The sequence below is a fragment of the Eufriesea mexicana genome, unplaced genomic scaffold (assembly GCF_001483705.2).
Source record: "Eufriesea mexicana isolate 0111107269 unplaced genomic scaffold, ASM148370v2 scaffold9974, whole genome shotgun sequence".
NCBI classification, from domain to species: Eukaryota; Metazoa; Arthropoda; class Insecta; order Hymenoptera; family Apidae; genus Eufriesea; species Eufriesea mexicana.
Window position 1 is genome coordinate 47562 of NW_016917653.1, and position 25194 is coordinate 72755.

At 32.3% G+C, this 25194-nt stretch overlaps 1 protein-coding gene across 2 annotated transcripts in view; it reads left to right on the forward strand.

Moving 5' to 3' along the window:
- The window catches only part of Gprk1 (G protein-coupled receptor kinase 1), a 109949-nt gene that overhangs the window by 24791 nt on the left and 59964 nt on the right, over positions 1-25194 (forward strand). Inside the window, exon 1 of one of the 2 annotated variants that reach the window (XM_017908099.1) lies at positions 4638-4682. The exons of the other annotated variant lie outside the window; for it this stretch is intronic. The gene's annotated coding sequence lies outside the window, so the exon portion shown is untranslated. Of the gene's footprint in view, positions 1-4637; positions 4683-25194 lie in introns of those variants that run through there. 2 annotated transcript variants of the gene reach the window in all.

A 25194-nucleotide genomic window follows, 5' to 3' on the forward strand; every position in this document is an offset into this window, starting at 1 on the left:
AAGATAATAATAATAAATTTAAAATACTAGATATCAAAGAAGAAAGAGTAGAACAAATAGTAAAGAATAGAGACCAATTGATACTTCTCTTCACCAAACTTATTCAAAGGTTTATACACCACTTGTACGAACTCTTGTACATCGCTTATACATAACCTAAACAAACACAAATAGCACGATACATTACCAAAGAAAAGAGTAAAGAAGAAATAGTAAAAAGATAATAAAGAAAAATAGATAGAAGAATAGAATAGAAAGAATAATAGATAATTTTCTTTGTCAAGATTATTCAAAGACTTACATGATATTCACAAACGCGTACATAACCTATACAGGTATAAATAATACAACACAGTACCAAAGAAAAGAAGACAAAGAGAATAAACATTTCATCCATTGTAATAAATTTGCTTCCCCTTTATAGCAGCTTAGCCAAGCAAAAACATGTTGTTCCAACCTTCCACTAAAATGAATTCCTCAAGCATGAAATCCATTGTTCCCAGAGAAACGCAACGCGCCTGCGCGGCATAGTGCGGCGCGGCAGTCGGAATGAGACCACGTGATCCATAAAGAATAACGTAACGCGTCGAGTTCGATTGTTTCGCGCGAATCGTATTACTATTCCACGAATACCGAAGGGAGTGTAACGCCTTCCGGCACAAACGTTGATCGATACTTCACATCGATTATAATGTGCCAATGTTTACATTGCCGGTGTTATTTTCGATCCGTAAAACGCGGACGTTGAGGGAGGTACGTTGTGAAAATAAGTCGATTCCGATAGCCTGGCTTCCTTTTCACTGGCAGCCTGCCAACCGAAGATTTCATGCGCCTCTACAAGCCTGGGATAAGGTAAATCGACCCATGAAACGCACCGAGAATCCTTTACGAGTTTTTAGTCTTTTTTATAAATTGCCAGGAGCCAGTCGTTTTTTATGGTGCACTTTAGCTTTACCTCTCTTTATCTTTCTCCTTCCCTCGTCTTCTTTTCATTTCCCCTTTTCCTCTGCTGAAATGTTGCGCAGGGAGTTATTCCAGATTAATATTTAACGTAAAGATGATACGATGTTTACGGATCCTTGGGGTCTTGTTAGTTTGCTATGAATTTTTTAACGAGGAACTTCTACGTGGTTTGAGATATACTTAAAATTTTATGAATTCAGAATTTTTTCACTTTTAATTCGTATTTCTGTTTCATTTTATTTCGCTTTCTACTCTATTGCTTTTAGATATGCAGAATTATAGTATTATACAAATATAAATATTTGTTTAATTTTATAAACATATATTTATTAATTATGTATGTCTATAAATGTATATTGTACAAAATAGTTATGAAAGTGGCGTAAGTGAAGGATCTAAAGTATATGTGGGAATATGGATTGACAGAGAATGTTAAGTTTAAAATATATTTATTACAAGCTAAAATGAAAGTCATTCCTCTCTTTACACGACTATTCTTTAGGATTCTGTACGACTGCATCGCAATTTAGCCTTCTTTTATTCCCTTACACACACTATACACTCACACAACGCATCACAAAAATTCCACGTGCATTCTAAGAAGTCATTCGTCTTTTTCTCATAATCTAACGTAAATAAACACTAAATCCGCTCCTCATTCCCAACGACATTCATGCGAAATATTCTCACTACTACATATATAATTCTATTATTGCACTTATTTTTTATTACATTCATTTACATTGCGATATTCGAATTAATTTTGTTTCTGGTACCTGATTCCTATTCTATCGGTTTTAAATAGGAAAATCTTTGTGTCTATTGTAAGTATACTAAAAATATAAATTAATATAAATATTGGATATTGAATATTTTCTTTTATATAAATGTATATAAGTTATTAGGAATCGTATTCTAGGATACATTTTAATTTTACATTTTCTTTTATTCCTATCTCTTTTTTCATTTCCTCTGTGAGATTTCTATACAGCTAATATCCTTGATTAATGTTTACTGCACAGATGATCTTGTACTTACACACTCTTAGGCACTGGTTAGTTGGCTATGAATTTCTAAACGTAAAATTCGTATGAAATTTAGCGTATGTTCGATACGAAATCACCGAAAATTTGTTAAATATAGAGACATTTTGCGAAATATAATTTTGTCTTTTGCAAGCAGGTTAAAAATATAAATTATATCATCGTTATCTGTATCAATATCATATCTAAGTGTTTTATATATAAAGATTTATGTACTCTTCCTTAGAATAATTGTAATAATAAATTTTCTGCTAGCTTTTATGAAATAATTAAGTTTAAAAAATAGTTCCACATGGTAGAAAATACGCATAAGTCAATTTAATTTTGCGATGTGAAACAGACTGTTGCGATGCTATATAAACAAAAATGCCATAAGAATGGAACGCTGGAAACTTTTAATCCCATGATCTTTATATTACTCAATGGAAACGTACGTTTTACAAATTCTGTTAGTTCCAAACCGACAAAAATTCGTTGTTTTTTTCCAAAATGAAACTCTGCCATGAAAATCTTCGAACGTTAAAAAATTACGTTTAAAAATAAATCGAATAAATAAAAATAGATTGTAATTAAACATATTACGTTAAACTCGTACTCGTACCAAAATAAAAGAGAAAATCGAAGCGTATCGTAATTCATAAAATGAAGGGAACAAATATTTCGAAATTACAGTGCACGACTAATAATTTTCCATAGCTTCATAAAACAATCAAATCTATATGAACTCTGTTTACACCTGCAAAAGTCAACCGTATTTCACGCGATAGAAGTTAAATGCGATTCGGGATAGCAATATTTCGGTAAATATAAACCCGAACAGTGTTTCCCAACTTTTACGGTTGTAAGCATAATCGTGTCTTAAGGAAACATTATGGGTAATATATCGATGGTTAACTCATTAAATCAGTATATTATTGCACAACAATTATCGAAAAGTTTCTTTAAATTCGTAAAAAAATTATCATATGGCTTATAAAAAGCATTTTATTGGTAATTGGAAAGTCGAGTTCGTTTTTGAATAGATTTAACTAATACTGTATATTAATTTCTATTATTCTTTGCTTACTGCATACAACACATTGTACATTATATTTCTACATCGTATTTTTTCGTGTTAACTCTTAGCTCTGCTTATTAATAGAATTTATAAGTATAATAAAATAGCCTTGCCTTATTTAAATACAGAATTGAATTTTTTTCGGATAAACATACTTTTTGAATAATACAGAATATCCTGTAATTCGCAGTATGACTTAAAAGAAGATGATTTTAAGTGAAAAAATAAGTGAAGAACGAAGAATAATTTGTTTTCATACAAGACTATTTTCGAACAAAATTGGCTTTAAATATTTATTGAGTGTGTGGGTATTCAATTATGTCTTAAATTATAGATTGCAGTGGAAATTTTTTTAGCTTTAAGTACTATAAAATCATTTAGCTTATACAGAAGAAGCATATTTTAATATTTAATAAAATAAAACTCGAATTACACTAGATATTGTCCATAGAAATTATCATAGAAAATATTTTTAATCATTTCTGTGATAAAATTAATTATTAATGTACGAATGTATTTTATTTATGTTGTTAAATTAAGATATAGTTAAATGCACCTGTACCATGGAATATTTAAAGTTAACTTTCTCGAGAATGGAAGCTGGTATAAAAAATGGTATAAAAAATTTTATTTTATATTTTTAACCTATTTTTTTATATACATTATACTGTCATTTACAAAATATACTCCATATCCGTAAACAAGTAGTTTAAATTCATTCTATCGTGGTTAAGTACCTAATTTCTGCACGAATTTTAAGTTTATCAGCATGTTTTAGGATCTTATAATTTTAGTAATATTTTAAAAATTCACATAGAGATAAGTCGTAATGAAAGAGGAAAGAGCATAATAAAACTGTGGGAGATAAGAAACGATCGATATTCTTAAATTTTACAGTTCATTATTCCGGATTATGAACCACTGGTATTATGTGAAATTCAGTTATGATCCAGGAACCGGTTACGTTTCAAACGATTCGTTTCGCTACATTTAACCAATGAATGTTGAGTCATTCGGTTTACACGGCAAACGAAGAAAATCAGTGGAAAATTGGGAGTCCGCAAATACGGGAAGTGGAAATAGAAAACGAAACATGGCGTGTTCATTTTCCGAGAAACCGGTGTCGTTAAAGAATTAGTCGGAAAAGAATGACTCTGATTCCCGATAAATCGTATATTGCACTTGTTAAATCTCGTGTCGTTTCAGAATATGTAGTAAGGTACCCCTTCAATCCGCCACTGTCCCCTCCATTCCCGCCATCTGTACGTGACGTAGCTGCGCAAAGAAGATGCGCAGAAGTAATACGTTGTCGAATGTCGATCGAATAGATCGAACTGTTTTGATGTGTCGTCGTAGCAATCTTTATTTAGTTTCTATTAATCGTGTACTGTTCTTTAATGACTTATTTAGGACAATAATCTTAGCCTTTTCGATAAAACTTTCGTTCATCGTGTACCGTTATTTTCATATAACACGTGTTTTATAATAAAATGTGATTTTTAATTTCGTTCGAGAAATTGCGCAGGAATTGATAACCTATTATGCGCATAATGGTGGACACAAACGGTGGAAGAAAGAATACAGAATGCTGTGTATTTGCTGTTGTTAAAAGCAGAATAGTGAGTAGTTCAGTAATTCAATGATATTTCAATTAAACGAAGTTATTCTAAAATAAGTCACAGGTTATAATTACACTTTTATATTCATGTGTTCATAATTATAGAAATATAATTACACAAATATGTTATTAAAGATTATTCATTCTACTTTGTTACAGCTTATCTTTTAACCAGTAATAATAACATTGGTATTTCTTATTTTATTTTAACTTCGACATACTATTATTTTATTTATTTTTAATACATTTTATGTATTCTGTATATTTTATCTATATTGTACACTTTATATATTCTGTATATTTTATATATCTTGTGCATGTTATATATTCTGTATATTTTATCTATCTTATACATTTTATATATTTTGTACATTTTATATATTCTATATATTTTATATATTTTATATATTTTATATATTCTGTATATTTGATATATTTTGTGCATTTTATATATTTCATATATTTTATATATTTTGTACATTTTATGTTTCATATATTTTATATAGTTTGCTCATTTTATATATTTTAATAATTCATAAAAACTACGTGTATCATGTATGCTGTTCTCTTCGTAATTACTATTAGGTATACTATAAACTCAGATGCCGAGGGTCTTACACCCTATCATAAACCAGGGGCCTAGACTGCTCATACCCCATATTAATCTAACCTCCTGGGCACAGCATGTTCGCCATAAACCGACATTACCTTCCACAAAATAGAATTCCTGAAGCACCAACGATTACAACCAAAGTTAATCCTACTTATCATATCTCCATAAGTACCAAAAAATTGTACAGACGCTCCAATTTTTTACCGAGGTTTGTAACAGGCAGACCACCCAAAGAGAAAATAAACAGTTCTAAGCAACTCGCCAGCAACTCGCCAACAGTATCTCGTTTTCATGAATCTGCACCGAACCACAATTTCGGTCTTGTATACCAAGTATTTATTCGAACCCTTGTACTACATCACAAATTCGTACTGTGTGGTTTCAACATTACAATCAAGCGAGGCATGACGATAAATTGGAACTAAACAATACTCAAAGGAGATAATGTTGTAAAGGCAAGACCGAAAATTCAATATAAGAATATATTAATACAGTAGAACCTTATATGGACTAATTGGGAAACAAAAGTATCGCCATGAAAGAATTTTGAAGAAATGGAACAATTAATTAATAAAATAATTAATAAATAAATAAAATAAAATGATAATAAAATCAGAAAGATACATTATTGTTCAAACTTTTTTTCTGGATGAAAAATGTCAATCGTATAATGATTTATTTTATAACACAATAAAATCATGATATAAAATTCTTTAAAATTATTTTTAAATTATTCTTAATATCGATGCTATTTATTTCTATTCCAGCAACATTATGATATAATACCGTATAATTATTATTATCCGTTATTATTAATCACTGTAATAACGACTAACTACAATACTGTAAACTAACGAAAATAGATTTCAGTCTTTCCACACAAGAAAATAAACACTTTGTATGTTTCTATATTGTACAATATTGCAATTGGAAACATTAAGTTCGTACATTGGTATGCCCAAATAACAGTTCTACTGGATAACAAATTTCAAAATTAAAATAAATTATTTGCTTCAAGAATTTAACGAAATTTCTACGTTGTAACAAGTATAACAAAACAACGTTTGCCATGGTTTGCAATGAAGAACATCCCTTAGGTACATATTACGGAGTCTACGTATATTTTACGGCGAACGAGAAATTGGAGAATTATTTGAACCAGATTACAATAATTAAGGTTGTAAGCTCAGCATATTGGAGTACGGAAAATAGTAGAACGTTTCGGGAAACGTTGCTACAGGGAGATAGAACGGCGAGTTTCAGAATATTTACAGGTCTCGGTCTAAATTTACGGCGTTTCTTTTTTATTCGAAACCTTCAGGCCGACACGTGCTTACGAAATCGCACTATTTAGGGGGGAAATTTAAATATTTAGCGAACGTCAGAAGCGGTTCCAGCGGTAGAACCGATACTGGTTTTCGTTTGCCAACGTTTGGACTCGGGGAGAGAATTGTTTTGATTGTTGGCCGCGCGTGAACAGTCACGTTTATACAGTGGAACAGCTAAACGATTTCTCCTGATTTTCTGCCGATTAGGCTTGCTGCGGTACGATCAATTTTAATCAGTTTGAATTTTTTTTCTTTTTATTACGTTTCGAAGAGGTATTGAATATTATGAATATGTTTATAATAATATGGATACGTGACGTGCGAATTATGAAGTAGGGTGCACACTGTTGTATAGGGTAAATTTAAAAGCTGTAAAAAATGTAGTATTTTACATAATAAAAATATACACACACACACATACATATATATATATGAATAAGAATAGAAAAAGAAATATATATGTTACTTATTCGTATAATATATATGTTATATTTTCTTTCCAAGGTTCATACAGTTTTAAATATTCATTTATCCGCAATAATCACTACTATGATTTCATTGTGATTTCAAATCATTTACTTAAATCGGTATTGAGTGTCTAAATTAAGATCGTCCATTTTTGCTTTGCATAGTAATACTTTATTTCTTGTGAGTTATAATTATTAGAACTGTATTATACTATAGTATAATACATAGCCAAGTGGAATAATAAATTTGTCAAATATATCAGCTATTCATCTTTCCCCTTAAGATTATATTAAAATTCATGTAAATAACACAAACATTCGTCCCAAAATATTATTTTTCATATATTTCATAACAAAGTAAATTGATAAATAATTATTACTCACTAATAATGATTTGATCGATCACTAATAATTATTAGTTATCAATAAGTAATTATTAGTAAACAAATAAGTTCCCAAATAAAGTGCACTCACTATTACTAATTAATTATAAATGAACTTATATTTGTATATTTAATAATAATCGTTCAACTGTTATGTACAATTACATAAATTTAAAATTAGCTGCAATGCTAATCGTCCCTCACACGTTGATTTATCTTCGGGTAAGTAACTGAAGTAAAAAATACAGATAATAATACTTAAAGCTAGGCTGTTTCTTCTATACTGATTCTTCGCATATTCGTGTGATGCTTAGTTTTGAACTTTCCTATTTGACGAATACTTCGAATGATAATCATAGGCTAACAAAACGATAGACAACAAGCTCGACAATAAATATAAAACAGGAATGGTATATGCAATAAGGAAAACCGGAGAATCTGGTTGTGGGTTTTACCACCTTTAGGAAAAGTTAACATTTCTTTATAATCGTTGTTCAACATCTGAATGCTGTGCATCTTTCTGTCTTCTTTTTCTGGAATTTTTTCCTTGGGATTCACGCTTTAACTTGGTCATTTACAAATCTACGAGAAAGTTTGGACCGATTTTAAACAAAAACAATACTGAGAAAAAAAAGAGAGGAAGTTAAAGCTGGAAACTTGTATTACTATTATATTATTTCAGAATTTAAGTTTCCTAGGTATTTATCACCCTTTACCACTTTTCTGATAGCTTTTCAATCCTGTCTCTATGAAACTGTTGGTTCAGTAATATTAAAAACTTATTTACCGTTTTTACTTTTATTTTTAGGTTTGTTGTTGACTTCCTGCGGATATAGTAGGTGGTAATTAAAATTTTTTATTCGTTTTCTTTGCGATATAAGACGACACCTTTTTTATCGCAATCACCATTGATAGTGTAATTTTTACATAGAGGCAATGTAACTTTTCTTTCATTGCCTCCAAAAGATTTACATTATTTAATTATCAGTGCAATATATTCAAAATAGAAGAAGCGACATGGATGATATGATATCGAAATTCTAGCAATCGATGCTTATACTCGACCCGAGGAGAAAAGGAAAGATAGCCATAACAAGACTCAGAATAGAACACTCAAAGATCCCTCAATATCTGTTAACAAGGACTGAAGCTTCAATTTGCAACCTTTACACCTGGACAATATCGACTAGGCATTTATTTTATGAGTATAGCAGAATCAAAGACATAAATACAGGCTGAACCCAAACACCGTACTAACATCACAGAACTGCTTCAAAGGTATATACACACGACCACCTGAAAGAGACCTAACTCTATTGTGAACTATAACGGAGAAAGGTTGGATCATATCTCGAGCACACTTGTCTTTAGTAATAACAAATAATAGATGAAATAATAAATAAAATATAATACTAAAAAAAAATATCTATTTTTCATGATGAGCTGGAAATAAAAAACAAGTTATGAATTCTATGGTTATAAGGAAAAACTCATTAATTGACTAACAAAATATATGATTTATATATTTATCAGGAAAAATGAAGAAAAATAAATATTGTTTTAAAAAAAATTATGCAATTTATCGACATGCTAGTAAAATGGATTGATCTTCAACAGAGTTTTAAACGACAATATCTCAAAAGTCAGAATACGTGATATGCTACATTGTTCCTTATTCATAATTAATAAATTGATCCGTTAAATTTCTCATTAGTTCACGCGAAATCCATCAAAATTTTATCGTCTTTTATCGCTTCATATTCAACTGTCTCTTATTAACCTTACAGCGAAAAGAATCGTTTTCTTCCAATATTTTTCTCATTTTTTACATACCAAAGTCTGCATGAATGAGATTTACCTTCGAAACGTAAATCTTTGTCTTCAAATTTCTGGGACCGCTATCGACACGTACTTTTTAGTATAGCTTCATCAGTAAAAACACGACGTGAATTTTGAGTGACTATAACCGCGTCATTCTCTGGTTGGAACTCCTGAAGCATACAAAGTGGGCACTGGACTTTTTTCATTCACGTCTTTTTTATGGGATCACTGTTTATAGCCTAATTATAGGATTTGTAAAATTCTCGTTTTACATTTTCTGTACAAGGTAGAAAATGATGGCAGTATGCTTTTGTAGGTATTTGCTGTCTACATTTTAGTTTTAGATTTCGAAATTGCTTTGAAATTGTTAGAGTGACGACAGAATTATTCGTGAGAGCCAAAGGATTAGTTGTATCATGTGTAGTTGTATTATAGTTAGTGGTATAAATATTAAAATTAAAATTAAGAGATATTAACATTAAGTAAAGTTTATAGTTAATATTAGTTGTATTATTAATATTTGGTACAATATTTTTATTAAGTTGACTTCTTTTATTATTATCACTAACATTATTACACAAAATGTATCTTGGAATATTAGCTCACGAAAAAATGATCAAAACCGTGTCAGGATACAGTTGTGTAAAATGGTTAAAGATTATTTTAATGAAAAATAATAAGAGAAACCAATGAACTACGGTGGAACAATTCAATTATTTCCACTCTTCCAATCTCTGGCGTGTGGAAATAATTGTAAAACTGAAGTTTCTCCTATATCTCTGTTCAACACGAATTTTAATCTTGTAGAATTTACTTTCCTGAAAACGAACCTATAATCGAAATTGCTCTATCACCTTCAGTTTTCGAAAATTGTAAGTTTCTCTAAAAGTGATGTATTACATAAAAAGTAAGAAAGTTAGAAAGTTCGTTCCTATCTTAAATATTAGGTGAGAGTATTCGGAATTTATCAATATCCACAATTATAATTATTCGTATTCCTGAATAATTATAATTTATAAGAAAATATAACTAGCTTATAATTAACATTTCAACTTTAATGCATAGCTCTTAGATTGCTGTGAATTTCAAAGAATAACCTTTGAAAAATTCTACCAATTACCGGGTCTCACCACGTGGAGGTGGCTATGCATCGAGACCCAGATATTACGCCCTACTGGCGCTGTCTGTATCAAAGATACCCTAATCTAACTTGGAGCGAAAGAAATTAAAGCGAAGCTACTGACACTTTATTAAATTTCGTGTCTTACAAAAGGGACCTCGATTCGGTAGACTAAAACTTATTACTCTACTGTCGCAACGCTAAGATATTTTATTTCAGCAAACTGTAATATTTCCATGTTCCCATAAAAATAGGAAATGAAATATCATACACGTGAGCAAATGAATAATTGCGATGCACTCGAACGAGTTCGCGATTATTCGAAAGACCGACTATGAAAACCCGGAAGGAAACGGATTAATAAGACATTAATGAAATAAAGTAAAAGCGAAACGAATATGAACCACATAGATTAGCCAAATGGAATGAAGAACATAACTATGAGATATAAACATTCCAATGATGAGACATAAAGTAATCAAGGACAAAAATTTCGAATATTACACAAAATATTCGAGTTTCTGAATAAAAATAACTAGAAACGAAGAAATAACATCCGGGAAAAGAAAAATTATTTTTAAATGATTTAAAGAGTGGCGTGGCCATTCCCATTGTCACTTCGAACCCACCCACCTTCCTCATTAAGGAAACTTTAATGTGTCACCTCCAAAGTCAAACTGACAAATGACTCGATCAGCATTGCGACGCCCTTTATATAGCTCCTGAGTGGCGAAGATTAGTGGAAATTCCCGAATTTTTAAGATGAGAATGAATCTTCTAACGTTTTTACTCTCCGTGTAATATTTCAGCCAAAAATTGTGCCTTTTTAGAGGAACTCGCATTTTTCGAGAACTAAGGGTGATAGAGCAATTTTGATTACGGATTTGTGTTCTGAAAAGTAAACTCTACAAGAATCACCTAATGGATATTACAAATTAGAGGAAAATTTTAAATTTGTTGGTCAGTATAATCAGAATTTCGTTGACTTGTAACAGAAGAAAATCTGCTTAATTATAGTTTCTCGTGATATAAACGTTACGGGCTAATAATTACCAGGATAGTACTATAGTACTGTGAAATAAACGAATAAAATGAAAATTTGAAGATTGGATTAGAAAATAAGTAACTTCCAAGTTACAAGGCACTATACAGTGTTAAATACATACATAACAGCACTCGGCTGCTGAATAGTACGATACTGTTTAATAGAATAATTCAATTCAATAAGTAATTAAGTTATACTATAACTAAGTATAAGTATTCCATAAGTTAAATAAGTTACATTTACTGTTGTACTATGTTAATATTTAATACGAATAACGATGTAACATATCCTGATAGAAAATATAAAATATTAAAGTCATACGCCACTGACATCACATTCTGACTAGTCTACTCCCAAGAAAAAGAATCCTTTTTTTGTTTCTTCAGACTTTCTCTTTCCAGGCTTCTTTAGTCATCTTCAGTTTCTTGTCCTTTTGTCTCTACACCGTCTTTAGACATCTTCAGTTTCCTCTCCTTTTGTCTCCTACGTCTCTTTACCTGGTGGCTTCAGAGGTATACACGTGTGGTATTCAAACTCACGCGAATGCAAATGAATTTTCCATCAATTTCCCCTCCTCGTTACTTTTTCTTCTCCTACCTTTATCTGCCTTTGTCATCATTCTTTTTCAAAACCCCACTTAAATTCATCGATTTCCCATCTAAAGGCAGTCTTTGCCTCATTGCTATCGAATCTATGTCGATAGGGGCTAGTCATATCTTCGCCAACTGTGCTGAAAAAGTACTGCAAAGATTGATAGAGAGACAATGAAACAGAGAGAAAACAGACAGACAAAGGGAGAGAGAAAGTTTGAAACGAAGTACTGTGCAGACATTGGAAGAAAGTTTAAGTTCAGAATTCAGGATCTCAGAATCTCCTGTGCATTGGAACCTTCTAAAGATCTCCAGGATATAGAAGAATCAGAGTGATTAGGCATTCATTGCAATGGAACCTTCTGAACACCTCTAGGATGTAAAAGAATCAGAGTGATTAGGCATTCATTGCATTGGAACCCTCTGAACATCTCCAGGATATAAAAGAATCAGGATGATTAGACATTCATTGTATATAATAGTCATTCGAGTTAGTCTCTCTGACAGCAATCGAAAAGAGGCCGATGACAGTGGTCGATCGAGGTAATCATTCAAATTAGCAATTCGTCAACGACCTATCGAAGTCTGTCAAATAGTCCACTGTTCGGAACTAACGTTCGATTATCCATTAACTCGCTCTTCACGTTTGAACCAGTTGTCCAATATTAACTCTTTCGCTGAGGTATCAAAGTTAGAAGCATATTTGAAATACGAATTAAAATAGTTTCTGTTAATTCAAAAGTGATGTGCTTGTGAATATTTAAACAATTTTTTTGTCGAGATATCATCTCTTTTCTACAATATGCATATACAGCATATTTTTACTTACTAGATTGATGGTCGTATGTTAATCTTTGAAATGTAGGAGGTATGATTCAGGGAAGTGATTCGATTTTTACTATACTCAGCTTTATCGCTATTGTTGGACTATACATTTTCAACTCTGTCCTTAGACAACTTTGGTTAGTGCTAGACCCAAGAATTTTTTCATTCGTTTACTCTTATTTTTAAAGTATATTAAAACACTTCTTCATTCGTATACTTTCATTTTCAAAATACATAGTCAAGGACTATTTCGTTCATTTCCTCTCATTTCTAAATATTCAAATAGCTCCACCCAAACCACGAATAGCATCCTGAATCATCTCAGATACTATATCATTTGAGCACCTTGAATCTCCTAAGTGCAAATTGTTCTGCTAATTATTTCACACTTGCTTCATCTTTGCATTCTTTATGACTACACTAGTTTTATTCATTCAGTCACTGTATTAAACTATTATCAGGCTATAATTACATTGGAGCTATACAGAACTAATTACCATGCTATAATTGCTATACAGAACCAATTATCAGGCGCTGATGCAGATAGAGTCTATTTATGCTTATGTACAAGTATATATGTACATGCAACAGTTCTTTCCCCATTCATACTTTTAAGTGGCATTTTTCAGAATGTTACGAACGAAGGTTGTAGGTTTATGTACGATCGCAACTGATCAGTGAATTTTGAAATACTATTTCACGCGTGTGCTATTTTTCACGATTGTATCAGCAAAGCTAGATTATCGAAATATAACCAGTCTGCATTCCTTCCATGGGTCATCTTCTGAGGAACGCATAGTACTCGGCCCAAACACTCTTCGTTCACACCTCTGACGCTAGTTGTAGCCCAAATATTCTTCGTTTACATTACTATCGTTCGACCAAACGCTGTTCATTCGCCTGACATAGATATTATAATTTCCACTAGTATTATTTATAAAAGTTACAAGGCTAGGGGAAATAAATAATACAGTAGCAGTGGTTCTTTTCAGGTGGAGGCATAAAGCAAATCTAGATGTCACTGTTGTCTTCTTAAATATAAACCTAATTTTCTACACTCAAATTTTGAGTATAAAATTATTAACACGTTACGTACCTGTCTTAATTTACTTTCGTATGCATTAACGAGTAGGTAGTAGTTGCAATTATGAAGTTAATATTTCGGAATGTATTAGAATTATTTAAAACGATTTTAATATTTTAGGCAATCAAAAAGCAATTTAATGATTTCTAATCTTGTATATTATTTTTCGTAAGCATATATTTTTTTAAATCTGATGGCAAATTAAAAGGTGATATTTTTCTGTTAATTCAGAAACCGATTAATAGGTTGTCGATAAGTAATGTGTCCAGATATTCAAGTCCTTCACAGACTAAATTTTTGGCGGAGTTTGTCCTTACAACCACAGAGTTCAAAGAATATGTGACATAGTATATCATCATTGTGTTAAGGGAAATTAACGTTTATGTGTTTTTTTTCGACCTAAAATGTAATTTTTAACGTCAAACTTTCATTTATTCTGTTAACGTGGTTCTTCGTTTTTTCGTATGAAAATAATTCTATTACATTCCACGTTTCACGAATTACAAAAACAATAGGGTGGTGAAAGGTTGGTTGTCTAAGAGAGAAAAATAGCCGGTGTTTTCACTTGAAGAAAAGGCGCAATTATATTTTGGCGGTTGCATTAACACATCAGGAGCAAAAAGATAAAGCTCCTTGAACCACATAAAACTTCGCCATTTTTTTTTCCTATCTTCGCTTAAAAGAGAGAGTTATGGCTTGTCCCAGTTTGTAGAATCACCTTGTGTGCGTATTTTTATATAGTGAAAATATGCAGCGCTATATTTGAATTGCAACCTTGTGATATCGAGTATGTTACCCGAGTATGTTGCATATAGTGATTGAACAGTGTGTTTAAAAGAATATTAGGCGAATAAGATTCGTCTGAAGGTTAGTATGAAATTTATCTGTGGAATTTCTTGCATCGGCAGTTATTTAGGGTAATAATAATATATATCTAAAGGAAGAATTTTGAAACTTTGGTTTACTTTATACTGTGCTACTGGGTTTGAAGATCGTCTGATAATATATAGAATATTTGGTGGTAATAAACTCGAAAATGGTGTAAATTTTCGAATTAATATTACTATTTAGAAAATTAATATTACTAGTTACATTAATAAATATAATAGATATTAATAGATTAGCATATTAGATTAGATTAATATTAGATAGATTAATATTACTATGTAGAATTAATAATAGTAAAATTAATATTTTCGTATTTTATTTTTATATCGTATTATTTCATGGTAAAGCACAAAAATGACTCACAGGGTCAGGTAGACTGTTTTAGAGTTTCTAATTAGATAAGCTCGTTGCTTTATTCTAATAAACTTATTTATTCTCATTACAATTCTTTATATTTGAAGTATATAACATATGTTATAAATAGCATTTAATAATTATAAATAGTAGCCATAAAAGATGCAAATTTTATATTTTGTTTATATTATATTTTTAATATATTTTGCATAGTAACCTTCAAATTTTAATTCTCTTTCTCTAAAATAGAGGAACATATTGTAATTATTTCTTGCAAAGGTATTTGAAGAAAAATAAAAATGACAAATAAAACTTCAAATACCTCATTTGTTTTATTTTTAAATAGAATACACAGTTTGTCGAAGATTAGATTAAAAATATCAATAATGTTAATTAAAATTTATATTTTCGAAGATTTGGATTCGTAGCCATAACCACTTAGGTAAATTTTCAATTTTTCGCCTGTTAATTTCGAGAAAATGACGGAGAAACATGAATCGAGATGACAGTACATTTTAAAACAATATCCTGTAAGGATCTGGTGAAATGGTCTGTGTAATGTAATAGAAAAAGAGCAGAAGCATGTCCGCATTAATCGAGGAAATTGATCCCGGAAGTGAACGACCCCGTCTTGTGTCCGCGATTTATTCTTCCTTCTCGTTTCCTATCCTCCAACCAACGACGAAGTTTCAAGGGACGCCCAACTGACAGTGGTGATATTAAGCCAGCCAGATTTATGGCGTTCACTCACGAAGTCTATTGTACCACGACATTGGTGTATATCTTCGATTCGTGGGCTTGAAAACGATGAGAAACTTTCGAACCCTCCATCGTATGAATGGAACAAATGTATCGTGTCCCTTATCGAGCTTGAAGTTTCCGAGTGAACTTCAATGCTTTAAAACGAAAACGTAGTCCCATCTTTCAGCTGTGATTCAAACTCGTATTTTCGACGGTTTCTAATGAGTCCTTATACGTGCAATTACTAATTTTAAACTCTCATTAGGGTCAGTCATACTGAATGCATTCCAAATTTGTTGAAATTGTTAATTTTTTCCTAGTATATGTGTTTCGTAATGTTACAAAAGCATGGAATCATTTAATGATTAATAAATTGACAACCATTGACGTGTTTATTATGTTCGTTTATGGTTGGAGTAAGGCTAGAGAGATTAATTACACTGGTATAATTACAATTTTTTACTCTTTGGTATAACCATATTTAAATTGTTAATTTACAATTGTGAGTAACGAAGACATGCAGAAGGAAAGATAATTTACTAATGGGAAATTTCGTGTAAGACACTCCTTCCTATATTTTCTTTGTTATGATTGTATTTCAATTATGACACTTGGACAAATTGTAATTTTTTCTTTAATCTGTAACGTCCATTGGGTAATTCTTGCAGAGTTTACTTTCTTGAAAATGAATCCGTAATCCAGATTGCTCTATTACCTTCGGTTTTCGAAAATTGTGAGTTTTTCTAAAAACGTACGATTTTTTACTAGAATAAAGTATTATATAAAAGTAAGAACGTTAAAAGGATCATTCTTATTTACAAATAATTCTTTATCTAACTCGAATTTGCTATAGTATCGTATTCTGTAGGCTTATCCGAAGAAGAAATCATCTAGAAACAAGGTTAGATCTATTGCACGTGGTAACCGAATTACACGTAGTTACGGCACTGTCGTGGTTAGAAGAGCGAGCAATGTCTGCGTGGCAATAAAACCCCATATATTTATAAATATACATATATTTTTGAAAATTGTAAGATCGATTGACTTGTTAGAAAATTTAATTTAATTTTAAATAAATCTTTCATTATCACAAAGATGAGGGTGTACCTGGTAGTAGAGTCTCCTAAGTAGTAGGAGAAGATTAGACTATCTCTGGACTAATTTGGGTGGATGGGTAGGTAATAAAATCGTACAGCCTATAGATCTACCAACTACCCTATTGATCCAAGATCTTTTCCAGGGGGGACAATGTAATTTAGATATCGTTCTTAAGTTAATTGCAACATTCCATCTGTTAACTTTATGAATCTATGGTCATAGCGTGAACCTTATTAAAGTTAAGAAGAGCTCGTTACTTTTTATCTTTCTCAGAGAACTGATAAATACACGTCTAATAATCCCATGGAGGGTTAAGGTAAATTGTTTGGGAAAGGATTTCTTATCTATGATAAAGCTGGTTGCATATCAATCGCTCACGTTGTAAATACACTTCATTCATCTACGATAGTATTCTTCGTGAAATCCAATTTTCAAAAAAAAATAAATAAATAAATAAATAAAAAGAAAATCGTTCACCATAAAGTTCTAGGCTCCAATTCAACGATTCAGAAAATCCGTGGAAAGCACTTGGAAAGTTTTTAACGGAAGCAGAATATATATTTCTTCTTTTTACGATTCGGTGCAATCGATTTAATAATAAACTAGACCCTGGACGGGAAAGGAAAAGGAGAAATTGGAAATATAGGAAATACTTGTGTCTCGATAAAAATCGCACAGACTCTGGCAAATGGAACGTTTTCGCGGATGTTTCGCGTATAACGAGCGTCAGTTAGCTCCAATAAATTCATTACCTCGAGTGAGCAATGGAGATTATCCACTTAGATTATTTTCTTGCCGTCTTTGCTGCAGGCAGAGCGGTCGTTTCAATTGATTGCACGATGATTCGAATTTTGCTGGACAATCCCGACCTCTCCGAGTGGTTATACCTTAACGGAGATCGAACCCAAAGAGGCATCCTCGATTGCACCTGGTTTCCAAATGACTTTCGAGTTTTTTAAATGGAGATCGTTGGAAGATCTCGGAATATTCGAAATATTCGCCGATCGTTTCGTGTTTCGAGAAATTTCAGAATCTTTTTACCTAATAGTCAATGAAAAGTCCATATCGGAAACGATTCTTATTAATTCTTTGGTGTTTTTAAACGCAGTCGAACCTCGATAACTGGAACCTTAAGGGAAAAGTCTTTGAATTATAGAGCTTTCGACGAACCGAGATTTTATGTGAAAGAGATGTAAAAGTAAAAGATTTATTGAAGTCATAAATTAAATTTAGTCTTATTTGAGAAAATGGAAACTTCTGAGATATAAATGGCTCAAAGATAGTATCGAATGATTGGTTTCCGAGATTTCTTCTTTCTTTTTTTCGATTTATATAGGTTTTCTAATTAAAAAGATTCGAATTATCTAGATTCGATAATGTAAGGAGATAATGTATTTGCTAGAAGTAGGATTCACGCTATCGTGGTATTAGTATTGTGAAAAATCATGTATTTTCTGTATTATACTACAAGACATAGCAATTGATGCTATGAAAACAGATCTTACACTTTGTGAAGAAAAATAATATGTAATTTAGAAAATGCAGAAAAATACATCAAAAGATGAAAAAGAATTATACTTTTCATATTTTGGTATTATATATACGGACTAACTTAAATTATAATTAATACTATAATTAGTATCATGGATAATAGCAACATGTTTTTCGAAATTTTTCAAAATTTGAAAGCTGTTTGAAGCTATTCGGGGTCAGTAATCTTATTATCTTCGTCTATTAATTTTCATAAGTGTTAGGACACCTATTTATCACACACAAAACGTGATCATTGACCCCGATTATCAGTGAAACCATTAATCGATCGAAATTTAATATTCATGCAAAATAGCAGTTCAAAACACACGACATAAATTAAAAGCTAATAATAAACTAAATGAAACTATTTACAAGAATTATAAAAAGTAACGAATTATAAATTTATTTATTTGTTTATTTAAACGTGTAATACCCCATTAGCATAGCAAGGAAAAAATAGAATACAGTACAGGAACATGAAAAGGATGGGAGAAATGGAGAAAATATACGGTTATAAATATAGTAACTAATATAGTAACAAAAGAAACAGGAAGGAGCTTTACAAGATTGCAAATTATATCTTAAAGTCTAATCTAATTAATCTGTATTAAAAAACATTTTAAATAAAATTCTAACCTATTGTTAGAAAATTATTTAGCATTAATTGACACAATAACAAATCTGACATATACGAGTAGTGTAATACAACCACAAAATTGATTAAAGCAGTGATCGATAGTATAATATATAAAAGAAGACATATTTAATGTTATTAAAATTTCACATGAACGATGAGATTTTTATTCGGATATTGGACAATTGACCTAATATATGCACACGAAATTTTTATTTCCTTCTTAAACAGTTTGCTTTCAATTTCCCCTCGAATATTTCATATTTCGTTCCCTTTTTCATCCTCATGTCCAACCAAAAAGAGAAATAATGCGTTGTCAAACGAAACGAATAAAGTAACATTACAGATTTGTTCCATACCGTAAATTATTCACGTATCTCTACGTACGTTATCGACGTTTCGACGATGCTATCAATATATCTACGTGTCCACGCGGATTAATTGATGTCTTGTCGATGATCGTCAACAAATCGATTACCCAATATCAATTTTAACCCGTTCACCTACGCGACCGAGAGCTTTCACGAACAGATTTATCTCGTTGTATTTGAACGATATTCAAACCTTTCATAGTATGCATTACCAAACGAAAATGATCACCGATAATGCTGTATATTCCCTTATCTCTCGATCGACAGACACGCGTCATAAAAATAGTATAGTGTAACTTGGTCGATTTTAGACTTGACTATTAAAAATTGGAAAATTAAACAAGAGAAATTTTTATGTATTTACACGACAGTGAAAACTGTTGTCCATGTGTAGGGACAGCAAGGAACACTATTCATTTGATACAAAATTGCACAGATTCTTTTATGTGCCCTTACTGACCACAATTGAAGGTAAAGTAATTATTTTATGCACATTTTTGCGTATTATTTATCTCGATTATTTTCTAATATTCGTATTGTATATTTAAATAACTTTATGTATTTTGGAAAGTAAAAAGTATACGAAAATTCGCAAATAATTAGTTTATTTCTAACTTCCGTCAGTAAATGCATGTAGATCAAAGAAATATGGCACAGCGATCACTAATATGTGAATTAAAAGAGCTACCAGAAGCTGATTTAATTTTGAAAAATCAACAAAAGCGGAAGGGAGAAAAGAAAGAATAACAAAACTCAACCTTTGAACTAAGTTTAAACTAAAAAAATTAAGCATAGAGTTAGGGAAAATTAATGATTATAAATAATAATAAATTGACGGGAACAGGGGAGAACATTAAAGAACACGAGTCTATAAAAGTATAGATTAAACCGTTTTCACGATCACTGGCATATATACAAACTCTTGCCAAGTATCCATTCTTTCAAAGAAGACAAGGATGAACTGTTAAGAGAATTGAAGGATATTTTTCTTAACCTTTTAAAAAGTTCAGTACTGATGATAAAATCACTGGTTTTAATTTATATAATTTATTACAAACGTACAAAGTGACGATTGATACCAACTTTCACATGTACCTCGAGCAACAGACGAAAGTCTACAGAAATGACTATGGAGGATGTTCATACAAAAATCAGAACATGTGTTCACTGCCTACATAAGAGGCCTCTGTGGTTGATGCGCTATTAGGACGCGGGAAATTTCAATTACTCGCAAGAAATACCAATTTCTCCCATCATACTTTACCACAATCTCGCTCGATCTCTCGTCTACAGGAATTTAAATAGCTCGACTCGCAAAGGTTAACGGTCTACGGTTTGTTTATACACGTCGACCCTCGCAATGCGTATCCGATCCCAATCAAAAAGCGCTCGACCATGTCGCGACCTCCCCTTGTGACTGTAATAAGGCCAGGATAGGGTGCTATAAAGAATGTCCCCGAGGGTAGCATGATGTGAAAAGAGCGTGCCTTTCCTTCTCACCGATGGAATGCGTTTTCACGATAATATCTCCTCTGGTATGAGCTGCTTCTCATCGACCTCCTCCTCCATCGCTGCCACCTGCGTTCCAAGAACGAATCTGAAGGTGTGCATAAGGTTTTCAGAAATGTGCATACGTATGGCTAGCTCTGATGATGGTATTAGCCTTGGAGAATCGTGGTACGAGATTCGAGATGATTATTCTTTATTCAGGAATAAGTCGAAAGGAAGATACAATCGAGTCTACAGTGCTTGTACACTTATTATTGGGAAACTTTTATATTCAGAGGGGAGCTATAATAATAACATAGTGGAATCTCGATTGTACGAATTAATTTGGAATTATATACTTCATCGTGAAAACATTGTATAAGTAACGTATAATACTAGTGAAAAGCACCATTAATATAAAAACAGGAAGTTTTTTGGTGCTTATGATATCTTTAAGATGATTTTCCATTTAACTCACTAGCGCCACCAGGATCTATATCTTCAATAAACGTAATGTAAATATCGCGTATATCGTTGAATTGTTTTCTAATTTTGCTAATGCAATCTTAGGACTTTCTCTTTACTGCATTTTTCGAATTTTTACCATCTAACTATAGTAAATACTAGGATCTACCAATGCTTGAGCTTTTACAATAAAACTGACGTGCTATATAACGTATATAAATACATCTAGTTACGTGAATATGAGCACTTAATTGAACGCAAATTACTGGCAGTGCGTAAATTATATCACAAATAGAGTAAAAAACCTAGGATTCTATTTAAAACGATGGAGATGACGTTGAAAGGTCTAAACATACCCCGTGTAAAAATATTTCATCCACCGCAAAGAATGCACACTCCGTAACCATAAAAATTCCAGCAAATAGTTTTTCGATATCTCGTTTCGCTCTGGAACTGTTCTTTTCGGAAAGGTTACACGAGTCACCCGGTATATTCGCTGTTCGAAAGCAAATTCGCTTCGAAAACATCCGCAACGCTTAGATCATAGAGATCCATGCTACTATTCCAAAGTTAATTCTATCTGATTAGTATCTCGAAAATCTATTCTCACGTAGTCCTCGCGAAGAAAAACATTAGTATAGTGTATCATTATAAAGTAAGGATTATAATAAGTACTGGATAATAGGAATACTGTGAAGTATGTATACAGAGTGAGTCAGTAAATTTATCTAAATTTATAAACTAGGTATATGATATATGAACATTTTAAAGGTAAGTTGTTTGATACGAGAGAAATATATGAAGACTCTTTAATTAAAGGTACTTAATACCTTTAATACCAAGTGTTGATATCGATAAATTGCAGCGATTCTACGACGCGACGATATTCTTGGTACACTGCGCGTCAAACTAATAATGTACATCCGATTTCTTCTTTGGCATGCGGTTATTAAAGGTGAGATTGATCGTATTGCTTGACGTAAATCGATCAGATTTAAAAGTAATTACGAGCTTCGTGTTGGGTAATTGATATGGAAAAATTCCAGGATTGCGAGGAACAATTTCTTATTGATGATCTTTAACCAGCAAGTTTCTCAGACTTAACCTGTTCCAGCGTCATTTTTTATGCAAGTCACGCAATCTAATCAGTGGAATCCATTCAATTGACCCAAGTCTGAATTTCATTATTTATTGTTGACTTCAACACGTGAGACTTCAAGGTATTGTCGAACGAAGAAGAATAAAAGCAAAGCTAGCAATATCGATGAAAAAGAAGGATGAAACCGAAAAGTTATCGAAAATTGAAAATTTCTAATCTCGAAACACAATTTTGTCAAATAGACCTTCCTTCCAAAGAGTTATTCACGAGTGAATGTGAGTGACTATATTTCAACGAGATTTTTACGATTCTTGAGAATAATTGACGACTTACCGTGCCCTGATTCTTGACTTTTCGTTTTCAAATTTTCCAATTTTCAATGAATTTCAACTAACCCTGAATTCGTGCATTTTCTTCATTCATACGCCCCTGAATTCGCATTATTTCTTTATGATTCCTGGGATATTTAGGTATTTCCATTCAAAACCTTGTATGGAAGACGTACTGACATTGCAGAACAGCCTAGAATAGTTTCTCGAGATACAGAATATTTCAAAATTTTCAAAACAAGAAGAAACTTAGGACCATCAAGGTCACCGAAATAATCGGCCTATAAAAAAATCGGTTTTAGAAAGGAATGACTCATCAAGCTTCGGATCCAAAATTAAACTTAGCTTCTAAATGCTAAGTTCGACAAATACGCCTTTAAAGTTTCACGTTTCTATAACAATGTTGGTCCACCACCTCATTGAAACAGCTATAATCCCGTTATTTGTAAGAGTTCGAATCTAATATTTACGGAAGGTATTCTTTAAAACTTATTTTAACCAAAAAGAAGAAAAGGGGATCGATTTTTTTACCCTAGGCAGTAAAAAAATCCCCTTAAGTTTGTTCCCTGTTAAGCGAAACCTGGAAGTAATACCAAACAACAAAAGCAGCGAGGAACATTCCTGTTATACGAGTTCAATTTTATGAAATCGTGGTATAAAAATTTCCTGTTATAGTAGGGTTATCACACCTTTCTCTACCATGTTTTATCGAGTCCATGTTTTCAAAGGATCATACTTTTATGCAGGAGAGAAGGGTGAAAGGAACTCTCCAGTAACTTCAACAATCCCCTGGCACTTTACCGAGCTTTTATTGAAATAGACCGATCGACAAAGGATTTCAACTTGTATTCACAGGACATGTCATTCTTGAGCGCAACTTGTTAACTGACTCTTGGGGTTTCCGAAGAATGTGTTATTATACCTGTTGGTGATAAAGAAAATCCCAGTGGTTGAAAGATAAGAGTGAGAACTGTCTTGAATGCTTTGCGTTATCTGTTTGTATGAGACTTCCTCCATCGACGCGTGATGAGACTAAAACCAAAACATCAGAACTAGGCCCGAGCTGATCTAGGCGTAAAATCGAAGAAAAGTTTGGCTGACCTTATACGTAAAGACCTTTATTTAGGACTCTGTTGAGGAAGTCGAGCCTGAGCATCAATATTCGACAGCCACTTATCTACTGTGACCGTTTTGTTTACATTTCTTGCCAATTTTCGTTGAACGTAGTATAAGTCTGTCTTGCTTGTCGACGATTAGTGACGGACGGCTGCGTGAGGAAATCGTGTGTTTCTCAAAGTGTATAGTGGACTGTATTTTGTTTGGTGTGTATGTTAGGCAACGCTTCGAGGTTGAAGGAGCGTCTAGCCTGTTCGAGAGTTGATTTCTGTGCTCTACGAGAGTTGTCTAGATGCTGTCTGTCGTCTGTCTTGTGTTTCTTCCCGGAGTCTAGAGCTTCAAAGTTTAAAGTACGTAAAGACCCTCGGTAGAGATAAGTATTTTGTTATTGGTTAATGTTACTGATGGGAGTTGCAGATTTTGAGGTCTTGGAGTAGGAGTTGGAAACAGTTTTGAATTATTACCTTATACTTTAGGTACTTGGCGTATATTGTGGCCAAACGCCGATGTCCTATCGCGCTTAATCTAAGGTATTGATTCGGTAATACGGTATTTTTCCGATGAGAATAATTATACTATACTATACTATACAATACATCAAGCCTTAAGAACAATTGTTGGTGATAACTAGTGTACACGAGTCAAGAGACACTGACAATAAGGACATAAAACAGTCCCCCACTTAAGTTGGGATGTGCGATCCTAGGGCCAAAATTATTCTACACCGAATTAGTATATCACATGCTCTATACGATTCACTGCAGAAGCGTGAACCATCAGAGTAACAAGTAATTGCGATGGAGCATGACAACGTGCAGAACGTTCATGACTTTACGCCATCAGGAGCGGAAACTCTGCTCTCTCAGACACCCTACGTTCCTTAGCGTTCAGCTACAATCACGAAAGTTGGATTTAGATTCCGCGAGATGCTCTATATTGGCCACTTATAGAGTCCTCTGATTTATTTAAATACATTTACATATTTTGTATTCTGCAGCTTTCGTTCAGAACCTAATGCATATTTAAATTGCTCGTCCAAAGTGAATCAAGAACGATGCAGGTCTATCGTTCCTCGGTGTATCGAGCTAGAAAGTTACCGAGCCAAACTGATGTTCCTGCTG